This window comes from Falco naumanni, chromosome 3 (genome assembly GCF_017639655.2).
Source record: "Falco naumanni isolate bFalNau1 chromosome 3, bFalNau1.pat, whole genome shotgun sequence".
In the NCBI taxonomy this organism is placed as follows: domain Eukaryota; kingdom Metazoa; phylum Chordata; class Aves; order Falconiformes; family Falconidae; genus Falco; species Falco naumanni.
The window spans coordinates 24,384,241-24,406,452 of record NC_054056.1 but is presented as its reverse complement, the minus strand read 5'-3'; the positions used below and the strand labels follow the sequence as shown (position 1 = coordinate 24,406,452).

General features: G+C 43.9%; 1 protein-coding gene across 6 annotated transcripts in view; it reads left to right on the top strand.

Moving 5' to 3' along the window:
- The window catches only part of ATXN1 (ataxin 1), a 218,803-nt gene that overhangs the window by 119,734 nt on the left and 76,857 nt on the right, over positions 1–22,212 (top strand). For all 6 annotated transcript variants that reach the window (XM_040586213.1, XM_040586216.1, XM_040586211.1 and 3 more), the window contains one exon: positions 12,626–12,749. The gene's annotated coding sequence lies outside the window, so the exon portion shown is untranslated. The remainder of the gene's footprint in view (positions 1–12,625; positions 12,750–22,212) is intronic.

Below are 22,212 nucleotides of genomic sequence, written 5' to 3'. Positions count from 1 at the left end.
AAAAAAATCCGTACTCTTGCAGGGACCCAATAAGACTTTGCAAATTTAGTTTTATTTTCAATGTTAAATGTGGTTGAAGATGTCGTTTTTTAAACAGCACTTTTAGAAGTAGTTAGCTTGAAAGTATAGCAATTCAAAGCACAGAGGGAATGATTTTGAAGTGTAAAGTCTTGAAACACAACGCAGAGGTTGACAGTTTCACTACAATTAGAAGCAAGGCAGGCACAACTCCCACTTCTGAAAACTTTCCTATCGCACTGCTTCCTCTCTTGGCCTAGAAAACCTCAAAAAAAACCCAAACCTTTGAGTGGCTTTGCTTATTGACTTAGCATAGTTATACTCAATAGCATTAGAAGACAGAGCAGAAAGGGCTGCCAAATCTGTCTGTAAAGAATAATCTTTACAGAAAGCTTCACAGAGGTATTTTTTTCACATGCTTTCAGTCTCCTGAGAGTGCTGCTTTTTTGAGGAAAGCAAGTTTTAGGGTGGTTTTTTTTTCTTTTATTTTTTTAACAAGGCTTGTTTTGTTAGGAAACCACTCCCTTCTGCTTCTGCATTTAGACTCGCTGCTAATTGCCTTTTGGTCGATGACATTTTCCATGAATTGCCACATTCTCCCACACTGTTACAACTTCACACTGATTATGTTATGTTATGTGGCACTTCTGCCTGCTGTCTTTGGGAGGAGTGACTGAGAGAAGGATATGGTGTACCTGGGAAATTGCAATTCATTGCTTTCGGAGCAAAGTTTGCTGGAACCGAGTTTTGTAGCTGCTGAGACACAGCAGAGGCTGTTCCTCCCAGGCTGAGCTAGGTGGCAAGGGTAGGTGGGATCAAGAGGGTACCCTGTTACTGTGTCAGTTTAAGCACCGCTCTGCTATGTGCTGATGCTGAGGGGTTTGCATCAGAAGTCATGACAACGTGGTGTGTGGTGTGTCAGGCTGATATTTTTCATCCTAGTTGCACACTGTAGTGGGAAGCCAACCCCAAACCCTGGTGCCAGAGAGGGTGTGGGAAGGGGCAGTCATCGTGGACACTTCTGTCTCACTGAGCCCCTTGGGGTGCCCACCGAGCCCAAACTGCAAGCCTGTGTTTCTCCCAGGGCCTGGGGACAGCTCAGGTTTGTTGTTAGCCCAGCTCTGTCCTCTGCAGCAAAACCTCCCAGAGCTGCATGTAAGATCATTGCTGATTGAAGCTCAAGTGCTGCCGACACGAGGACTGGATGTAGCAGGGTTGTTCAGCACAGCTAATCCACTTAAACCGTGGAGCTCATCTGCTGATCTGCGGGGTGACGGCACTCCTGGTTGGGGTGGCTAAAGAGGCTTTGGCTTGGGCTAGCACTTCAGGGCAATCAAAACCTGCAGCTAGAGCTGAGCATATGGTTATAGTAAGTTGGCCCTGACCCAAACATGGTTAAAAGTGAGAGGTTAGGTGGGATAACATTCTCTACTTAAGCCTTGTCTTAGCTCATGGAGCTGATCAAGACGTTCAAGTGCTTTTCCAATCTGACTGCTTTGATCGAAGGTAGGGCTTACTTGGCCTGTGAACTGGGATGAGCTTTGCCAGTAAAAGCCTGATTTTTTAACTAGGATAATTACATCCACAGTGCTAGCAGGTAAGGTTTCTGCTTTAATCGTGTCACTGCACATAGTCTTTTACAGGTAGAAAACCTGTGATTTCTGACGTAATAAGCGTGGTTGGGTCCCACCTACGCTGTGGCTATTGGCAGCGGTGCAGGATGAACAGCTGGTGGTGTAACAGGATCTCTGAGTACAGTCTGTTGTCCAGCCTGTGACATGAGGGTTTTCACCTCAAAATGGTGGTTAAAAAATTCAGGTCCATCCAACATGCCAGCAGCAGTGCCAGCTGCAGGCAATCTCAGCGTGGCCTTTTCTGCCACGTGATGGTTGGCAGGGATGGCTGCAGCCCACCAGAGCAGGCAGTGGTCACTGCTCCTGCCCTGCTGCTGTTTATTCTGGATAAAACCTTTGTTTATTCAGCCTTACCCTTTTTTGTAGTTGAGGGGAAAGGGAGGGGGAGTATGAGGAGCAGCGTGCGGTACATGTACACTGCTGAGTCCTCTACTATCCCTCCTGCAGTACTAGAAGGCGTCTGCAGAGGCTAAAACTTGGTTGCCTTTTGCGAAAAGGGCTCATAATGTTCCCACAGACCAAATTCTTTTCTGCTGCTAATCCTTGCTTGATGCAGGGAGGTGGAAACGGGAGTGCTGTGGGTCCAGTTGGTTCTGGTCCCACTGCAAGCTGATGAAACCAGGGACCACTCTCATGCCACCCATGCAGCCGAAAGAGGCAGAAATGAAGGCAGGGCTCTTAACTCTCTCTGAATTTCAGGAAAGGCTGAAACTGGTCTGTTGGAATGAGGTGAGAACCAGGAAACAGGAGGACCTGTGTTGCATAGCTTTGAGCAGGTCAGTTATCCCTTCTCCAGTGAAATTCCACTTTGCATAAGGTATGAATAATAATATCAACTTACCTTGCAGGGGTGTTACGAAGTATGCAGTTAATTTTTCTTCTTTTTTTTTTTTTTTTTTTTTTTACAATGTTTGTAATATGTAAAACTCTAAATGAGTGCAAAGTATTATTGGGATTTAATTTTATTGAGGGTTAAACATTGGTGACGTGCCCAGCTGAGCATTCACTGGCAGCAAGCTAGGCAATTGACCAGCAGCAAGCGTGTTTGGCAGCAAGCAATGGACAAAAAAGGAAAACAGGGCTAACTTATTCCAGTCCTATGTATTTTTTTTTCTCTCTTAGCACCATACGTTTCCCATGAAGCAGATGGAGGTGATCAAAATATCAAATTGGAATTCTGTATTTTAATAGACTTGAATTTTACTGTATAAAAGGCAAATAAAGGTTAATGGCATGAAGATTTGTCTTGTAGGAGGGTGAGAGAGTGGAAGTGCCTCCAGGCATGCCCTGAATGGTCCTTAAATAATGGCTTTTGGAAGAGTAGTTAGGTGGCTGATTTTGCAGTGGGGTGGGGGGGTAGCATGCCAAGGGTGCTGGTTCCTGCACGTTTCATGCTGTTGCTGATGAAGGTTCTGCAGTGGACTAAAACCATGGAGGGAAATCACTTGGACAAGGTTGGTGCCTTGTGGCAGCAGCACAAGACAGGGGATGTGCAGGAGCGGGGTGTGTGTAGGGGCTCTGTGTGCAGGCGCGCGTGTTGGGGGTTGCTCCGGAGTTTGAAACATGAGTCAGTGCCAGACTCCAGCGTGTTTCTGTGTTAGAGCCTCTGAGTGTAAGAGAGGGAGAGACAGTATGTGTGATTTCTCCAGCTTACTCTTAATTTCGCATGAAATAGGGGCTTCCCAGTGGTGGGGTTACTCCAAGTGCGATCGCACCAGCAGGTCTCACGTTGCACCTCGGCATGTGTGTGCCTCACATGCATTTTGTTACAGCCTGCTCATTCTTGTTAATTTTTATTAGGTGTGAAATGCAAAGGCTTGTCCTAATTACCACTGGTGATGATAACACAACTGAATAACAATCTTCTGATAATCAGGGTTAACTTCTGCCCTTGGATAATTACATGCCAGGATCACTGAAACTGGTGTATTCCTGGTAGAGAGGCAAAATTTGTCCCACACTTGCTGTATGCGTTAATTCAACTCTGTAACGGTGTCCTGAGGGACAGGAGCAAAGGTCAGCAAAGCAGAAAAGGATCTTTCCAGTGTCTTTTTTTAAGCTTTAGGCCAAAGTCTGCATCCTATCCTTGTTCTCACTGCATTTGAAAACATTGCCTGGCCCTGGATTTTCTCAAGGTTTGCTTTCTTCCCCAAGTCTAAAAGCTGGCATGGTCACTTACCCAAATGCAGTGACAGCATCAGCTCCACAGTTAACTTCTTATTTAGTGGTGTTTCTGAAAATGACAGTTGCTGCATGAAAACAAGTGGTAGAGATGCAGCATATGTTGCACATAATGATAATTTATTGTCTTTTTAAAAAAATTACAATATAAAATTTAGGGGGCACATTTCCAATCCTGTGAAATTCATGGCGCAATGCCAGTTTATTTGAAAGAACCTTGTATTTGTCCCTAAATCTTCCAAGTCCTTAACTACAATTTCCTTTCTCACATGCCACTCACCTTTAAGACAGTACTCCTTTTTTGGCATTATTAATTATCATTATTGTTGTTGCTGTTATTATTCCAGGAGATCTGTATGGAAGGAACGCTGAAATCTGGATTAAAAATAGCATTTTCACGTCCTCCCACTCACTGTACTTCGTGCACAGAATGCCTTTTATAAATGCAGACTTGCTGCTTGGCTAGATAAAAGAAGCTGTCACTTCATTTCCATAACGAAGTCGTTCCCAGGAGAATTTCATTGTTTTAGCAATAAAATTTCTCTAAAAGGCCTTTTATTTTGCCTGAAAAAGGTAACAGAAATGAACTTCTGAGTGGTTATTTCACAAAACAATTAGGAGAAAGCAAGACTGTCTTGATTTGATGTAAGGAGATTTGTATGTGTATGAATTCCGTTTCGTGTAAGATAAGAATACATTCCTAACTGAAAATCAAGTTAAAAACACCCTCCCCACAACCTTACACAAAATCACAATTTTTTTTCCTGTGCTTGCAGAGACATCACACTTTATCAGCGCTCTCCTGAATAAATTTGGTCATATCCCTAAGTTCAGCCCTGTTTCAAAAGGCACTTGTGGGACTTCTGATTCAGATGCGTTCCTGAATTAAAGGCAGTCATAGATAATCATTACCAATTATTACAGTGCATTAGTTTTGTTACCGAGTACATTCTTATTTTTGGGAAGGAATGATGGCTGTATGCTGTATTGAGGCTGAGTGCTCGGTGAAGCAGGGGCTGTGCTTTTGCTGTGTGTACATACACTAGCAAGCGTGGCAGCCCCCAGTCCCCCCTTGCCTGAGTGCAGCATGCTGCCACAGCCTTGCTCACCGCTTCTCCAGCATTTCTCACCCCTTTTCTCCAGCTGGTCTGTGTCCCGTGCCAGCATGACATTCCTTTTCTCTGAATGCTGAACATGCTAAAGCATGTCAGAATTAGAGAAAGTCCTGATGTAGAAAGCATATCCACTAAGTGAAAGGACCTATGGCTTGTGTTTAGTTCTCTCCCTTTTTTCTTTTTTTTTGAGGGGGTATCTCTCATTTGTCACCTGTTTTGAGCCATATTTGTGTTTTATTAGGTATGAATCGATGCACTTACTACTTCAGTCACCATAGACAGCCTACTACTCACAGCTAGGTACATGTGATCAGGAACAAAAGGGAAGAGGGGAAAAACATTTTCTTTGTAGTCAGGCGAGCCTTTATAGATTTGGCACCACACTTAAAATTGCGTTGTATTAAAGAAATGCAACAATTTCGGAAATTATTATTTGTAGGAAGGTTTGTGAATTCAGGATGTGATATTCTGAGTCACCCAACAGCAAACATGTTTGCACTCCGGCTGGTATGACTCATGCTGGCATTTGTCTTAAGTGTGGCAATTGTTTTAGCCCTCTGCTTGGTGCATGATGAATGAAACGGCTGAGGTTCCCTGTTGCAGATTTACTACGTGCAGCTATGCTGGTAAATCTCAGGCTCAGCTGTAGAGTATTTCCTGTAACACACACACACACACACGCATGCACGCACATGCACATACACGCACATACGCGTGCGCACCCCCCCAAGTAATACTTTACTTTTAAATACTAGATTCATAGAAAGGAAATGCATAATTACAGTGCTGGCTTTTGCACCACATAAAGCACCCCACATCAAAAGGTGTTTGCCATTAATGTTTCAACAGGTAATCTCTGGATTTACTGCCAAGCCATGTTCCTGTTACTTAGCACTCAGTGTTGAAATCGTTGAAATCTCAGTTGTAAGCTAGCATCGTCATCTTAATCCTGCAAAAAAGTTATTCAATAGTGCCTTTGTTTTCCAGCACTGTTTCATGTTGCATCAGCAGCACAGAAGATGTGGCCACGCTGGAAGCGGGGAGAAGGTTAAGGGTGGGTTCTGGGCTGGCTTCCTAAGGAAGCGAGGCTCACGTGGTGGCATTGTTTGTGCCTGCACCCATGTGTGTGTCCCCAGCCTGGCGGCTCCTGTTACTCGGGTCCTCTTCAACCCACCCTGCTGCACGGGTAGAGGCTACAGGGAAGCTGCTCCCTGAGAGCTTTGTGTAAGTAGGCAGATGAATAGCTGTGGGAAGCTGTGGCTGAGCCCAGTGAGGCCCCAGCTCAATTCCTACTGGCACCAGGGAACTGGTATGGTGGGCACCTGCTGGGATTGCTGCTGCCACCAAACATCAAGCCTTTTTGCTGGTGTTTGCTAGTGCTGCAACCCACTGAACTGTCTTTTTCAGGTGGTTTTCTCTTTGGCTTGTTAAAATACTGCAAATAAACAGAACCTCAGCCCGTGGTTTTGGTGCTGCTGTGCTTTGGGACTCAGGGCATTTGGATTCCCCCTTAACACTGTTTGTTTGCGGGAGAGCTGTGGCCGTACGTGTAAGGAGGGCCTAGCCCTTGAGCTCGTTCTCGTCTGCAACAAGTTACAAGAGTGCTGCAGTTCTTCAAATACGCAGGAGGCTCATTGTCTCAACTCAGGGCTGAGCTGCATTTTTTGCATAATAGCTTCCACAAAAGAAAAAGATAAATACTTATGTCATGTAACAGAAACATCCAGAGTGGTTATTTTTATTGCTTATATCTGTTCAACATAACTGGCTCTGAGCCTGAATTATTATGGACCGTTCGCATTCTTTTTCCAATCTTTTCTGCACAGAAGACCTGTAGGAACGACTTTGTTACAAACACGCAGACAATAGAGTTGTTTGTACTTAAAACCCCTGTGCGAGAATGAAGAAAGTTGGCATGCTAAGAAAAATGTAAATCCGAGTTGAAATCCCCCCCCCCCCCCCTTCCTGGTTTGACAGCCATGAGAAAGTGGCAAATAGGGGGTGCTTATGTTATAAGGATAATATATAATAGGGGTATATATATAACAGGGTTGTTAATAGGATGATGGGTTTTTATTGAAAAATACGTCATTGACAACTGATAGGAGGTATTTGTGAGGTTTATTCTTCCAGTTCTGTACTGTTGCTTCTTAAGACAAAACAGTCTAGACATGATTCTGTTAGTTTTCTTTTCACCTGGTGGCATCGTGTGTGGCAACCCCTGCCCACCTCTTTACTTGCTCTCTTAATGTCTTATGCTACGCTCTCGTTAGGGGGGAGATCTCATAGAACTTAGGAACTAAGCACAGGGCTAAGCACAGTTTAACCTCAAGTCTTGTTGGAGAAACTGGGTATTACTGGTAATAACAGTTATCACTACATAATATTTAATATTATATAACAATTGCCAGTAAGTACATAAAGGGTATGGTTGTGATTGATGTTATTTGTATAAAGGGGGTGTCTCAGATGTGCTGGTCAAATTTGTATTGTTATTAAGCATCATGTAAACAGAGTGTGAGTTCAAGCTGGCATCCATGTTTTCATATGTACAACTGCCCCCATGGTGTTGAACCTTCATCTGTTTTCAGATTGATTGCTCGTTTGAAGGTGTTTGGGTTAGGGATAGGGTAACAAGAGCAGTGGGGACCACTCTGGGAACAAAGTTGCTTCCGTGGTTTTCAGATAATAGGTTTGGAAGGATGGATATCCAGTGAGTAGGGCTGAAAAATCCCATTCCCAGTGTGCTTGCATAGGTTGCTAAAATGACAAGCAGTTTTCCTGAACCTTAAGTCATGAAAAATACCTGCTGTGGATGAAATAATGATGGATGATGTTTTTTTAGATTAAATCTTGGGACACCGGTTTTTAGATGACTAACAGTTAACATTAGTTGTGCAGAACCATCAGTCATCTTCAGCCTCACGTGCTGGTGCTGTCTGCCTGCTGGTTGCAGACAGGTGCTCCCATCCAGCAACACTTCATTCTCCCAGTGAGTAAGTACTCACACTGGCAGTGCCATTCACACAGGAAAGATGTGCTGGGCTGGGGCACAGCCCATGGATGTGTTCACAGTGCTGGGGAAGGTCACATACATGAATTATTCCCCCTGCTGCAGATTGTGGGGCAGGATGAATTGCTTCCTTGTCTGACCCCCATGGTCTGCATGGTTTTCTGGTTTAGGTCCTGCAGGGTATGCCAAGTACTGACAACTTGATTTACTATTCCCTTAAAGCCAGATATAGTTATTCATGCTGCACAGAGCAGGTGTAATGCCTTGGAAAGTTGGACACTTCACTATGGACCACATGCAAAGCCATGGGAAGTGCTTGTGTATGTGACAAAGCTGTGGAGAATCAAGCTTGAGATGAGGAATGGATGCTAAACAAAAATCAGAGTGATGCCTGCCTGCTTTATGCAAACAAATCCCATTTTGTGCTAAGGTGATATTGCTTCACCATAGCCTTAAAGTGTGTTTGAAATTGTGATGTAAGTCTTTTTTACACTAGCAGAACAATTGCCAATTGATGCAAAGATGACTTGACCCCATCAGGAGCAGCCTTTGTACACTAGATGTGATGAGATTTTCAAATTGTTATGAGATTTTCAGATGGGTAAATCTTGGCATGGCTGGTGTCGAGAAGCTTTTATTAACTTGAAATCTGAAAGATAGTTAATTTTGGTTGGTTTATGGGTTAGGGTGGTTTGGTGTTTTTTTTTGTTGTTGTTTATTTGTTTCCATTAGAATCTTTTCTCTATGTGTAAAATCAGCAAAACCTGTTGAAAATCATTTAGAAGTTTTTTCCTGACATGATGATGATATGCACATTAGGTAATTGAAATCACACATGCTCCAGGAAGATGCAACCTCGCCTTTCCCATTTGTGGTGGGGCAGGACTGAACCTGTCTAAAACTGTTTCGGGCAGAGGGGAGAATAAAGGAGGAAATGAATTATGGTTTTATTTGAGTTGAAGGATTAGTTGTGGGATAATAGCAAACAACGAAACAATTTGGGAGCAACGTTGCCATCTCTTAAACATTTTTATTAGCTTATGCTGATTTGTGAATTAGGAAAACCAAATGACATGATGCAAGAGAGCAAGGAATGGCAATTAAAAACCTGCAGGAAAGGACTAGAAAAACAGTAATCTCTCACTGCCTGCTCTTCAAAGCAAGATGGAGAGCATGACCTTTTCTTGGAATAAATACAGGGTATTGCACAGAGCTGACTTCTGGTTTTCAGTTTTGCCAATTTGCAGTTGCTCGCTTGTACTGTGGTTCTTACATGTTGATTGCCCTGGGGTCCAATTTTACTATCTTAAATACTCCCAAGAAGTACTTCCATGTTCTTTGATTTGAGGTCTGTTCATCTCTCGATTACACTTCTAATCTCTCAACTCAATGTCCTTTTTAGCACTCAAAGGCAGGGCTATGCTGTGATGTTTGAATAACCGTAATGTTGTAGGACCATGAACAACAGCTTCCTTGCGTAACACTTCCCATGTATAGCTGAGATGTGACCAGTAAGCGTGATATTGCTTCACCATAGCCTTAAAGTGTGTGATAAGGATTCATTGATCACGTTGAAACTTCAGTTGCAAAGCCTGGTTAAAACCTAGTTGTACTGCAAACCAGCCTTCCTCCTTGGTCCCTCCAACTTGTGACTCTTTTGTATGTTCCAAGAAGAGCAGCTGGTCACATCTGCATAGCAAAAAGATTGTCTCAATTAGGGAATGAGTACTCTGCCTTTTAGGCGAGGATTGTGCTTCAATATCTCCCTGTGCGTCCGGAAGGTTGTACTCTGCTGTCTTTAAACCTTAAGCATAAAAACATCTGGGAACATTTGCAGGCAGACGTGCCTTGCCCCTTGCAAAAAGAAGCGCCTACGGGTAAGGTCAAATGTGCAAGTTGTAGCAGATTAAACTAGCTTGTGAAACTATAGCGAATCATCTGCTCCATAATAAGCGGCTGTGTGTGCAGTGCAAAGGCACCCTATGGTAAATACAAAGTCTCTCTCCCTTTTTTTCCCGGAGAGGTAGGCTGTCTTGCTTCATGTCATCTCTCCTGTGAAATAAGACTGCATGGAGATGGGTGTCTGCCACAGAGCACCACTGCACTGTGTCGCACAGATGCTGCTTGTGACTTGTTCCCGTGTCCACGTGACGGCAAGGGTCTGCAAGACAAATTCCAGACTGACAGCAAGGTAACGGCAGAGTTAGCATGCAACACTTGCTCCTGTTTCGGTGGTTGGAGCTCCAGTACAGGCAATTTGAGCCTTGTTTAACTTGAACAGAATCAAAATCCTAATCTTGCCTGTTGAAGTTCGTGGAAGGACGGAGTGTGGTGGATTTCAGCTCAGTGTTACATGCAGCTGACTCCCCAGGGAGGCTCAGAGGAGCCTGTGCAAGCAGGAGCTACAAAATCTGACATGGGAGTTGAGGTGTGCATGGAGTAAACTTCCCTGGTCTTACTAAAAGTAATTGGAAGCAATCTAATTATGGCAGAAATGTTAAATATTTTCTCGTACTCCTTTGGATTCCGTTTTCAGGTTCCCCTGAATGTTGAATGGCAAGAGATGAAGATGAGAAAAACTGAATTTTTAGATTTTTGGATTGCCAAATTATTGGGGAAAAAACCAAATAATTTTGAAAATGGTGACGTGTTTCATTTTAACACTTAGAAACAAAATGTTAACACTTAGAAACAAAATATTTTCAGTATTTTGAGCTTGGTTGTGGATTTTTATTTTCCAGTCCTGAGATTCATGTAGTTTAAAGAAGAAATAAGCAGATTGAAAAATTGGTTTGTGTTAAGCAAAATTTTGAGGGCTGACTTAAAAGTAGGTTTGGGTTTTCTTTCTCTTTTTGGTCTGCTTTCTGAAGTTACAAAGCTTGTGAGATCATGCCTGATGGTGTGCGTCTGTCTGATAAGCACCAGAGTCCCATTTTAGTAGAGGAGAGAAGCTGTTGACCAGAGTCCTGGAAGTGTAGACAGGACCTGGGCATCTCAAGGATCTTTGGGTTGCAGTGCCTCTGTCACACAGCTGTTGTACTTCCAACTGCGAGTTTCTTAAGCCGTGAAGACTTTTGTAATGGGTATTGCATTGCTACAGTCCATCAGGGAGGGGACAAAGACACATAACTGAGACTAGTGGTCACTATCATCATTGCCAGCGTGCCTTGGAGAGTCCAACCATCTGGACTCTGCTTCACTCACTGCTCTGTGAGAGCTAAGCCTCAGCCGGTAAACCCAGTAATCTTACCCCAAAGCTGGATCACCTGGGCAAATACTGGTTCAGGTTTTGGAAGGTTTTGGAAGAACAGCACTACCAGCCTCTCCAAGGGCTACGCCTCTGCGAGTACGTCAGCAACGTCGTCGTTGCTTTGTATGTTTGACTAAAACAGACAGTCTCAGGGCTGTAAACTTTTTTGAATAGTTGTCATTGCATTGCCTTCCCTCTGCTCTTCACCCATGAACTGCTCCTGTCCATCTGTCTGACTTGTTTCCTGCCATCACGTAGGGTGAGATTCATCTGCATTCATCTGTAGCCATCTAATCTGAGCTCAGTGTCTAGACTCACTTTATGGAGGGAGAGCAGCAGACCTTTCTAGAGAGTGATTCATTCTGTCCTAAAGCAGATGCTTAAGACAGGTCAAATTAATCATTTTCTAGATTGCCTAGTTTCCTCCACTGAAATTAAGGGAGCTTGTACTGTCTCAGGTGTAGACTTCTGTCCTGCGTGTGTTTTCGGTTCAGGGACGTGGTTTCCACCATAGCACTGACAGGATGGGATCCATGGGCATGCATCCTGAAATTACATGTGAAATATTTGGGGCGCCTTATGTCAAGGAGATAGGAAAGGTTTATGGCAGAAAGTGAAACTAAGACTTTAGGAAGTACAGGTAGACCATGGGAACCTGACTGATGGAAAAAAATGTTCAATTTGGGCCCTGTGGAAATACACTATTTTAGTATTCTTTGTAGGGTTCACATAAAAATGAAGCAGAGCAGTTTTCTCAGGCCCAAGGCTGAGAATAGATAGTCTGATACCTTGTACAGTAGGTAAAAAAAATTAAGAGTTGGTCCACAAAGAAATTCCAGTCAAAACATAAGTATGAAAGAATCTGCACGATATTAAAAATCTCAGGTGTGAAAAATACTTCCTACTGAGGATCAGCAAGTGTGTGTGTGTGTTATTTTTGGTTTCAGTACTACTCTGTTGCAATATTATAGATAACTACAGAAATAGGTGTTTGTGTCCCCTTAGAGGAATTCATTGAGAACAAAAATCTTTCTGTGTGGATCTCTCTGCACACCGTGGTCTTTGTTTGCAGACACTTTTCAAAACAACCCTGAGTAGTTTTTTCGTCCGTCCTCTTGTTATGGCAACAGAAGTATCCAAGAACTATTTTAATTATGTATCTGCCTCAGCAACTCTGAACTGGGTTTTAATTGTTGGTAATATGAAGTACGGAGCAAATGACTCTTCCTATCCTAGATCAGTGTTTGATGTACATGCATTCTGTACTGGAATCTCCATTGTGGGAGCTCATTAAAAATGCATTTGCTTCAAGGAGATTGAGGAATCAATTGTTCATTTGCTAAGCAGCTTTATGGGTTTTACTTTTTTTATTCCTTGCTTTCCTTTCTTACTTTGTTTTGCTTTTCTTTGACAGCTCCATCTTACTTTATTTGAAAGAAGAAAGCCAGTGAGGACCTGTGAGCAATCCAGCAGCTTCTGAAAAATCTTCATGCTAAAGGATAATCCAGAATTCCCCGAAGAAGAACGTAGTGAATGTTGTGAGTTCCTAGCAGTGATAACAAGTACTTGCAATTGTGTCTTTTGGGGGGTGGTATCTGCACTGTAGTGTCTGCTCCCCTACCTGTGATGTACTGGGCATCTTTTTGTTCTGAAAACAAAGGCAGGTGTGTTTGGATTGGGCTGCAAAGCCAGACTTGGATTTCTCTCCCTCTCTTTTTTTTCTTTCTTTTAATGTCTTCAAGGGCAGAGTGGTGTTGTCTAAGGAAAGGCGCTGGGTTTCTTTTCCTTGGACTGCTATGGTTATTTAAAACATTATTATTGCTTTTTGGTTAAATATCTTAAGACTGCATTTGAATGCCTTGTGATTGTGTAGCCTAATAAGAGTGGAAAATATTATGGATATCAGTTAAGCAATCTACAGGTCAGATTCAGGAGTTTTATACCTGCTTGTATAATGTTTGAAATTATTGGGCCACTTTCAAATTAGGGGAATGCAAATGTGGTTATGCCTGGTATTCCAAACTCAAATTGCTTTGATCAGTTTATTATATTAATTCGAGTATTTTCAATACAAGTGCTCCTCTCAGAGGTTTGGGTTCATGGAAGTTAGAGTAGCACACCTTTCAGAGGGAAACACAGGCACACAACTAAGATCCTCATCCACATGTGGCATTTAACAAAAGAAACTGTTCCCATGAGGGACGGCTAAAGAAAAGGCATAAATATTTTTATGTTCATTGTTTTTTACATGAAGCCCACTGCTTTTCTGGGTCGAAGTGGGCAAATGTGCAGATCAAATGTAAACATCCTTACAAACAGAGGAAAACAAGAATTCTCTGCCTTCCTGGTTTGAGAATAATCGTTGTTTTTGAATGAAGAAGGAACCCTGGGAATTTCAAAATTAGGTGAGTTAGTATTTAAATCCTTATGTCCAAAGTATGCAATGGCCCTTCAAGACATTAGTAGTGATAAAACAGCTGCAGATTCTTCCAGTTTGAGCAAATTAGTTTTTGCACTTTCCATGAATTTAGTAAATGTAAGTATTTCTTCTGACTGCTGGGCATACCTTCTAGCTCCCTGAAAGCTGGATGCCCTCCTTGGCTCTGCTTTTCCCTTTGGGTTCAGGCTTTGGGAAGCAGATTGAGACAGAGTCTAAGCAGTGCAGCTTTCCCAAGAGCTACTTGCAAAATAAACGTTAGAGAAGACTGAAAAATCTTTATCATCTCTCCCCTTTCCCGCATGCTTTGATCTGCAGTGGAATTGTTAAAGCTGACATTTGGACTTGTTAGTTACTAGTACCACTATGCTGCCAAGTTAGTAACTCATTGAGATGAATAAGGGGCCTCTGAGACCTGGAGCTTCGCACTGTCTATATATCCAAGCAGACGTGGCCATATCAGCTTATTCCCACACTTGGAAAGACTTCCTGGAAACCACATGGGCTTACTTTGCACGCTGACGTCCTAGTGCAGGGGAGGGCAGCCTTAAATAATAATGATATTAATAAAAAACTGTCCTAGCATGCAAAGCTTTTGGGATAACAGGAGATGTTTGTTCGAGATGTTGCAATCACCTCCACTTATTGCAACAGCAGCACCACCTCATACAGAGAGGAGCGTTCCTGGGTCCTCTTAAGGTATGTGGTGTGCCAGATCAGCCAGATAAACTGCACGAGAGGAGGAGGCAATCGTCAGCCATTACAGGGGATGGAGTATCTGTCGAAGATGCTGTTGGTGTGATTATTACATTCTGCCCTGTCCAAAAGGGTTTTAAATGAGCCCACTTAAAGCACAGCCTGGTGGTCTGTTATTGCGGCACCAAACCCTGAATCACACCCGTGAGGCCCAGGTTTGCACAGAAAAAGCAGCAGTCTTCTTACCAATGATGGAAAGAAAGTGCTTTTGAGAACAGCTCTCACCCTGGCATCCAGGACCGGTTTCTTTCAGGGAGTGGTTCGTAGGTGATGGAGAGCGCTTTGAAAGTTCCTTGAGACTCTGTCTTGTCACCCGGCTCCTGCTTGGAGGACAGTGCTGCAAGGAGGAGGTGGTCGGCAAGGCTCCTCCTCTCCCTTCTCCTCTTTCCTTTATCCTGTCGGGGAGACAAGAATACCGGATGAGGAGGGCTGGTGTTTCTGCTGAACGAAATGCCGGTATACAGTGATTTTACTGAAAAATACTGCTCTCCCTTCCATGAGTTGTTGTCACCTTAAGATGTGCAGAAATGATCAACCCTTGTGAGCAGGAGCTGTTCTCATCCCTTCCGCTGCCTCCTCCTGCCACCCAGGCAAATTTCAGCAAAAGGGGGGGCTCTTGAGGAGGGAGGGGGCAGTAAATGAGGAGCAGTGTCTCGTATCCACCTAGAAACTGCCTGTTTACTAAACAGTACAAATTTCTCTCTTCCTTTCTCCTGCTCTCATTTGGATGAAGCGCATTTCTGGAATAGCAGAGGTTGTACAAATCAAGTCCATATTCCTCTTTCACAGAGAGAAAAAGGGATGTCAGGAGGATTTGTTAAGGAGAAACATTTATTTCAGTTAGTGAGGGGTAAAAACAAAGTGAGGCGAGGCTCCTTTGCTCTAGCAGGAGGGTACCTTGTGAATCCCAACATACAGTTTTGTAATTTTCTGATAGGATTTAGGTATCCTGAGGTGGTTTTTTTTCCATCCTGAAAACATATGCCACAGCTTTTTTGGAGTGCTAGCCACACAAGCACAAACACATTCTGACAGGAGCAATGAATAAGCTCTTCGTGTTCCTCACTCGCAGGCATTTCTTCACTTCTTTCTTTCTTTTTTTTTTTTTTTTTTTTTTTTTTTTTTCATTTACACGAAAACCTTTGGCACGGTTTGTGGGAAATGGAAAATAGATCTCTAAATCCAGTATGTGTCAATAACTGAAACGTCTTCAGTTGATCTCATATCTATAACTTATTTGGGGCAAACTGCAGATGGCAGGATAGTAAACAACCCTGCTCCTTGCTCCAGCAGGCTGCCCATGCCTGCCTCGGTGGGAACCTGCCACCCTAAGGGCTGAGCCCGGGAGACAGTCTTGTGGACTGTGGCCGCACAAGGCTTAGCTCAGGACCCATCCCGTTTTCAAGCTGCTGCCTGCTTTCTCCACTCCTTGGCCCTTCTTGCTCCCTTCACCCTGGTCCTATCTCATTCATACTCCTCCTCTGGCCACCGGCTGTTTTTCCTGGCACCTGGACCTGCGGCAGGGCTGGGAGCTGATGTCAGTGCTGCTTCCTGAGCTGCCCGGCCAGGCTGGCCCAGCCCGGCGCACCCTCTCCCCAGAGCATCACCTCCCCTGCCTGCCCCCACTGCTGCTGCAGCAGCCCCTCGGACAGGAGGCGTGCACGAGTGCCGAAAATTGAACATTAGCAAGCCTTTTTTCATGGTTTTCTGTGAGCGGCCATCTCCCATGCCTTGAGCCTCAACACTGAGTTTGTGGCATGGTTGGAAGTGATGCCCAGTGGTGAGCTGTGCACACCTTGGAAGAGCAATGGGAAGTTTTGACACATGCAGCCTTCATGTTTCTGAACCTCTTCCCTTTTGAATCGCTTTGGTATCCATATGCTAAACCACTTCATGGTTTTCTATGGAAATTACCAGGCTGCTGACAAAAGAGAGAGAGCTCTGTGTGTGTCCGTTCTTCCCAACAACTGCCCAGTATATGCCACTTGGTATTTATAGGGAGAGGGAAAAAGGGAAGAATTGTTGTCATTTGAGAAATGTCTCTCAGAAATGGCAGTAATTTGTTCCCAGGCATTATTCTTCATTAGGAGCTACAGACAGCTGCAGCTTCCCTTTAAATAGAAATTGCACTCTGTAGGCATGCTATACATAGGGCTTCAGGTTTCTGACATTTCTCTGCCAAAAATCAGAAGTATTTCTCACCAAATAAATGTTTATTCAGAAAGTCTTGTTTCCTGGCTTTTCTTTCACATCACATGCTTCCGCTGGCCAGACAAGAACGGCTCAAGGCTGACATTTGAGAGAGAAAGCTGAAACAGTTCAGGTCTCTTGCAGGGCTTCAAAAAGAAGCCTCTGACCGTGACTCTGGGCCATCGGTCTGGCAGTTTATTTTAACTGATGAACATTGGATTAAAATGGATGTTGCAGAAATACAGCAGAGCCTGCTGTGTCTGTGCAGAGGCGGTGGCAGATGTTTCTGCATGTCAGGTTGGCTCATCCCCTCTCCCAGCCCCGAAGCCGCTGTGCATGGGTGGCAAACCTGCCTTGGTGGCACGCAGCATCCAAGCTAGGTGGGGATCCCCGTACGGTCAGTGTATGGGCACCTATAGGCAGCGCAGGAGGGCTGGGCTGTGTCTGCTGGCCCCTGTCACCCACTAGGGATGTGGCCAGGGTGGCTTTGAGTCCTGCAAAGGGATGTGCAGCGACTGGGCCATAAGCCACCAGTACTCAGGGAGCACTGCAGGACCAAACACTTTTTTTGTTCACGGCCATGCAGCTTCCTTGGATTCACCTCTCTCGTCTCCATATTCTTGCTGGATGGCTCCTTGACTCATGACTTCCGAACCTGTCTTTTTCCTGCTGTCTCTTCCAGCCTGGACTGTTGAGCTTCCTCCTCCCTTGTCTTCAGGGTTTATCTGGTGGATCCGTACTTTCCATTTGGTGTTCCAGCCCCTACCACTCCAGGAGGTGACTTTGCTGTCGTAGCAGCCCCACTTTGTTGCCTTTTGTAATTTGTGGCCGTGCTGTTCTTGTCAAATACAAGATGTCTTCCTCCTGCCCATCTTCCCTCAGTTCTCTCCGCACCCCTGTTTATGGCTTACAGTATGCAATCCATGTATTAAAATAATTTTTAGTTAGGTCATTCATTACTCTCTGCTTTCTTCTCGGCTGATACAGCTTCCAGAGAACTGAGAAGTTGTAATTTCTCCAGGGCTAAAATCCAACTCTTTGATAGGCAGGCATGACGCCTGGGGCCACTACATGTTGCTACCGGTTGTCAGCTTTGTAAAACTTACCCTGCAGAGCAAAGAAATCTGGGCACAAAGATTGTTCTCTTCTCTAACTGCAGCAAGCTGTAGTTTCTCAGTCTGTTCTGCCTTCCCTTCATTGTCTTCCAAGCAAATGGCTGTAAGATTATGACTCCCATGTTTGGACTGAGAACAGCTTTTGCCTGAACAAACAGATTTCTCTTTGGCAGTCACTTTAACTGCTGCCCCAGCTTTTCGCTGTCAGCTTTGTTTCATGATTTGGCGTTAGAGAAGTGCAGGCAGTACTAGTGCATTGGAGCGAGTAAATGCAGCAAGGAAGGCAGGTGAATGCGCTTGTTAATGATTACAATACCAGGGTGGCTGCAGTGTGGTCCACGAGAGAAAAAGAGTCTCATATTGTTCAACAGTGCAGCTTATGGTTGCTCTGATTTGTAACTTGGTGTTGTCAGCAGAATAGACTTCAGGTCCTTGCTTGCAGCACTCCTTGGTCCAAGAGACTTCCAGTAAAGCCAAGAAACAGCATTGGGAACCAAACCCAGCCTTCGCAGATTGATAACGTGAAAGCTGCTCTAGTATTTGCAAGTTGTGTCTGGGATGAAGCTGACCAAAACACCGATGTCCCATGCCTGTGGGAATATTTCTTCTGCCTCTCCTCTTTTTCAGTGCTGCTTTATTATGCTACTGTGTTAGTGAGCATCACTGATGAGCTGGTTTGTTGTGCCCACGGTGACCCTAGCAGTATCTAGTAGCCTGCTGATGCTTCTCTCAAAGCTGATCATGTTTGTGGCAGCAGCAGCAGGAAGAGAATATAAATTAAGCTCTCTTAGAGGGGAGGGTTTTTTCCATTTTCTGCTTGGAGTGTGCATTCAAAAGGAAAGGCTGCTGCTACTGGTAGGTTAGTTAAAAGGGATCACGAGCCCTTTGTAGCAGAATACTATTCTGAACAAATTGTTCGTAGCAGAATACTATTCTGAACAACTTGTTCATTCATATTTATTGCAGGTTTGTTTGCAGCTTGCCAGGCATATTGACCCTGGATGCTTATGCTGGGAAGGAACGTTAGATAGTCTTAGACAAACTGGCAGTATTGATGCTATCAGTGTTGCTTGTCAGTGAGTTTTCTGTTTCTGGTTGTTAATGGGCATTGGTGTTTCCAGCTGCAGACACTGATGAGTGTTTCAGAGACACCTGATGGCACAAAGGTCAAGAGGAAGAAGATAAAGAAGCGAGTTGCCAGGGTTGCTCTTAGCTTCTTTCCCTGTTGAGATGTCAGAACTAGAGACAGGCTAAGGAAACCTGATATGCTGTAGTCTTTTATTTCTAATGGATTTTCCTGGCAGCTCTTTAAATAATAGAAAAACCCTCCCCACTATGGCAAATCAAGTGTATTGCACAAGTGCAAGTTATTACCAAGTTATTGCACTAGTAATAGGAGCAAATTTGCTTGGGGAGTGAGGGTTGCATTAGATGAGGAGAGGAAGGTTATTCATGGGTTTCGGTGCCAGGCGACCTTCAGTCAGAATTGGGGTGGCGATGTATACATTCCCTTTGTCTCACTTCCAGTGTTGGGACTGCAGTGAATCCTGCTAAAGCATTATGAAAGCTGTGCCAGTTGAAAGAAGCTGAGCAAAATGTAGTTTGGCTTCGCTAATGTGGACATTTGTGACCAGAACCATGGAGATGCCTTGCAACAGAGAGGTGTCCACCATGGAGGCAGAGGGAAAACTGTGCTTTAAGCCTTGAGCTGCCAGGAGTTTGTATCGCTGGCAAATAAAATGTTCTTTTCTCAAGAGCTTGGTTTAGCATTTCCAATGCAAAGAGTTCACAAAAAGAAACCTCAGGTAAGATGAACCTCTGATGAAGTCAAAGTGAGTTTGACATTTAGGGTGGAGGAACAGGAAGAGCACTGGAGGAGCTAATGCTTTTCATGTTCACAGTGTTTTGGGTTGATTTTACATTTTTTGAAAGGAGGGGGTTTTGTTTGTTTACTTGCAAAACCATGCACTGTAAGCTACTTGGTTAAGGAATCAGCTTTTTTTTGGGGAAAAAGGGCAAAACAATGTCCTCTTGTCATTCAGTCTGCATCCCATAGTGCTGCTCTTTGAGGCGGTAAGGTCCTCGTTAACTCCCTTCTGAGTTAAGATCCATCCATTAGATCCACAGTGAAAATTACCAGGTTTCTTTTTTACTTTTACTATGTTTTTCTAACTATCTATATTCAACCTGAGAGATAGCCTGCAGAGCAATCAAGGAGCTACAAATACAAGCACTTCCTTCTTGTTATCATTGACCAGTTAAACCAGTTCAGCTGAAGGGGTTTTGCTTGGTGAGCAGTCCTACTGCTCCTGATGACATTCATAGAAAGGGTGAGTGAGCTTTATGTGTCTTCATTATAGGGTGAAGTCTCTTCTCAAATGAAGCAGGCAGTCTTCATTAGCTCTGGGGTTTCTTGTTACTATTATTCTAATGCAATTATCACTTTTCTTCAGCCAGCCTTCTGCTTGCCTACTTACAAATAAACTCTTTCCATCTGGAGAGTATTTTGAGATGGGGAAGGTACAGTGAAGTAGTGAAGCTATTGTTAGCACCATGTTCTTCCTCTCCTTCTCTTCAGCTACCTAGAGTGCTATGCAAGGAAACAGAAAAAAACAAATACAGGACAAACATAATAGGATCCTCCTCTCTCAAAAAAGATTGTGCAAAGGAAAACTGTGATCTGGCTAAGCACATGCAATGGGAGAAAGCATCATACATCAGTCTGTAAGACTCCTGCAGTTCTTCACATCAAAAAAGCAGCATTAAGAACTGAGGAACCACCTCGCTCTGCTCTCAGATGACAAGACACGTTGCTTCAGCAGTAAGTAGTTCTTGGGCATAATGAAATACCTGCTGACTGCAGGGAGTGAGAAAGGCTCAGTCACGATGGGTACATCTATTTGTGCATCCGAGCCCTGTGCAGAGATTCCCAAGCTGACAAGGTGCTTTGCTTAGGCTAATTAGCCCTGCTTCTCCCCTTACATCTTCTCTGATTATGCTAATTAGACTAAGCAGGGTGCTGCCTGACACTGGTGAGAGTCAAACAAGTGTGTCTGTACAGCCTTGCCCTGCAGCGTGGCCTCGAAACGCTTGAGCCCACTCCACACAAGGCTGCGAGTCTGTGCTGTGTGGCTGTGCAGCACAGGTATTTACTGCAGGTTTAATGTATGTGCTATCAGGAACCACTGAGCTTTGCGTGGCTTGCTGAGACTGCAGTGGAAGGGCTGAGTGTTAGCGAAGGTCTTGAATGACTAACTGCCTGTAGCCTCCTTGCTCTCAAAAAACACGTGCTGCTAGTGTCCTGTTTGTTTCGTTGCATGTGAATGAGTTCCCTGGTTCTGAAGGTGGTGTCTGGAACTCCCAGGCTGGGAAGGGTGGGGAATGGGATGGAATGAGACAGAAGGACCCAGGCAGAGAATCAGAAATGGTGAGCCTGAGGAATGAAAGTGTGAAGAGCTTGGACTTTCTGCTTTTTAGCTTATTTACGTGTACAGGACTGGCAGAGAAATGGGTTGGCAGGTTGAATTAGATTGTGAAACCTCGCTAATTAGCTGTGCGTTTCCCTCTCCCTTTTTCCTTCCCAAGTGGAATTCTTGCAGAATGAAATGAGTGCAGAGAGAGGTGACTTTCATAATTTGGTGTTTTAACGCTCAATTCCAGCTGTAGTTATTGCAATATAGTTAAGTTTGCTATCAAATACTGTTTCAAAGACATTGACTGAGCTTACGGAACACAGGTTTTAGAAGAAACAATCAAAAAAAGCCTGACAACCCCAAAATGACAACAAATAAAACTATTTTTGCTCATTATAGTAGAAGTGGCTTTTTACACTCCTGACTGTTCTTCCTCTGACTGGCACCTTCCTGAGAGCCGCGGTTGGAAATGAATGCATATGTATACACACATACACACATGCCTATCTATATATACATTGATCTTAGTGAGCCTGGGAATGTAAAAGCAAGTGCAAAAACGTATGCTGGTTTTGGCAAGTTGTTTGTTTTAGTTGCACAGTTTCGTGATTTTCTTCATTTAAAAGGTGCGTTAATGTTCTGTGTATGATGCCTGAAGTGTGATAGATCTCTTGTCAAAAGATGCATGTCCATGTTTCATTCCATATTGTGAAATGGTAGTCCTTAAAATATCGCGTCAAGCCACTACCATGAATAAATAGCTGTGCCGTATTATTTTGGGGAGTAGCAGTTTCCAAGACAGTCAGTATGATCATAACCATTAAGTGAGCAGACAGTGTTCTGAAAGAGTAGAAAGAGCTTTGTTGATTGAAATGGTTGGGTCAGGGCTGAAAAGGAAGAGTTTGCTGTTTTAAAACATAGCAGACATTTTAGACATTCTTATCGGGAGGCTTCAGTAACACAGTTGTGTGAAAGACTGATAAAGGAACGTGCAATAGCAGCCTTCGTAATTTAAAGTGCCCAAACTTGGCACATTCTGTGGTAATGTAGAATAGTAATAAATATAAATCTCATGTTCTGGAATTCCTGG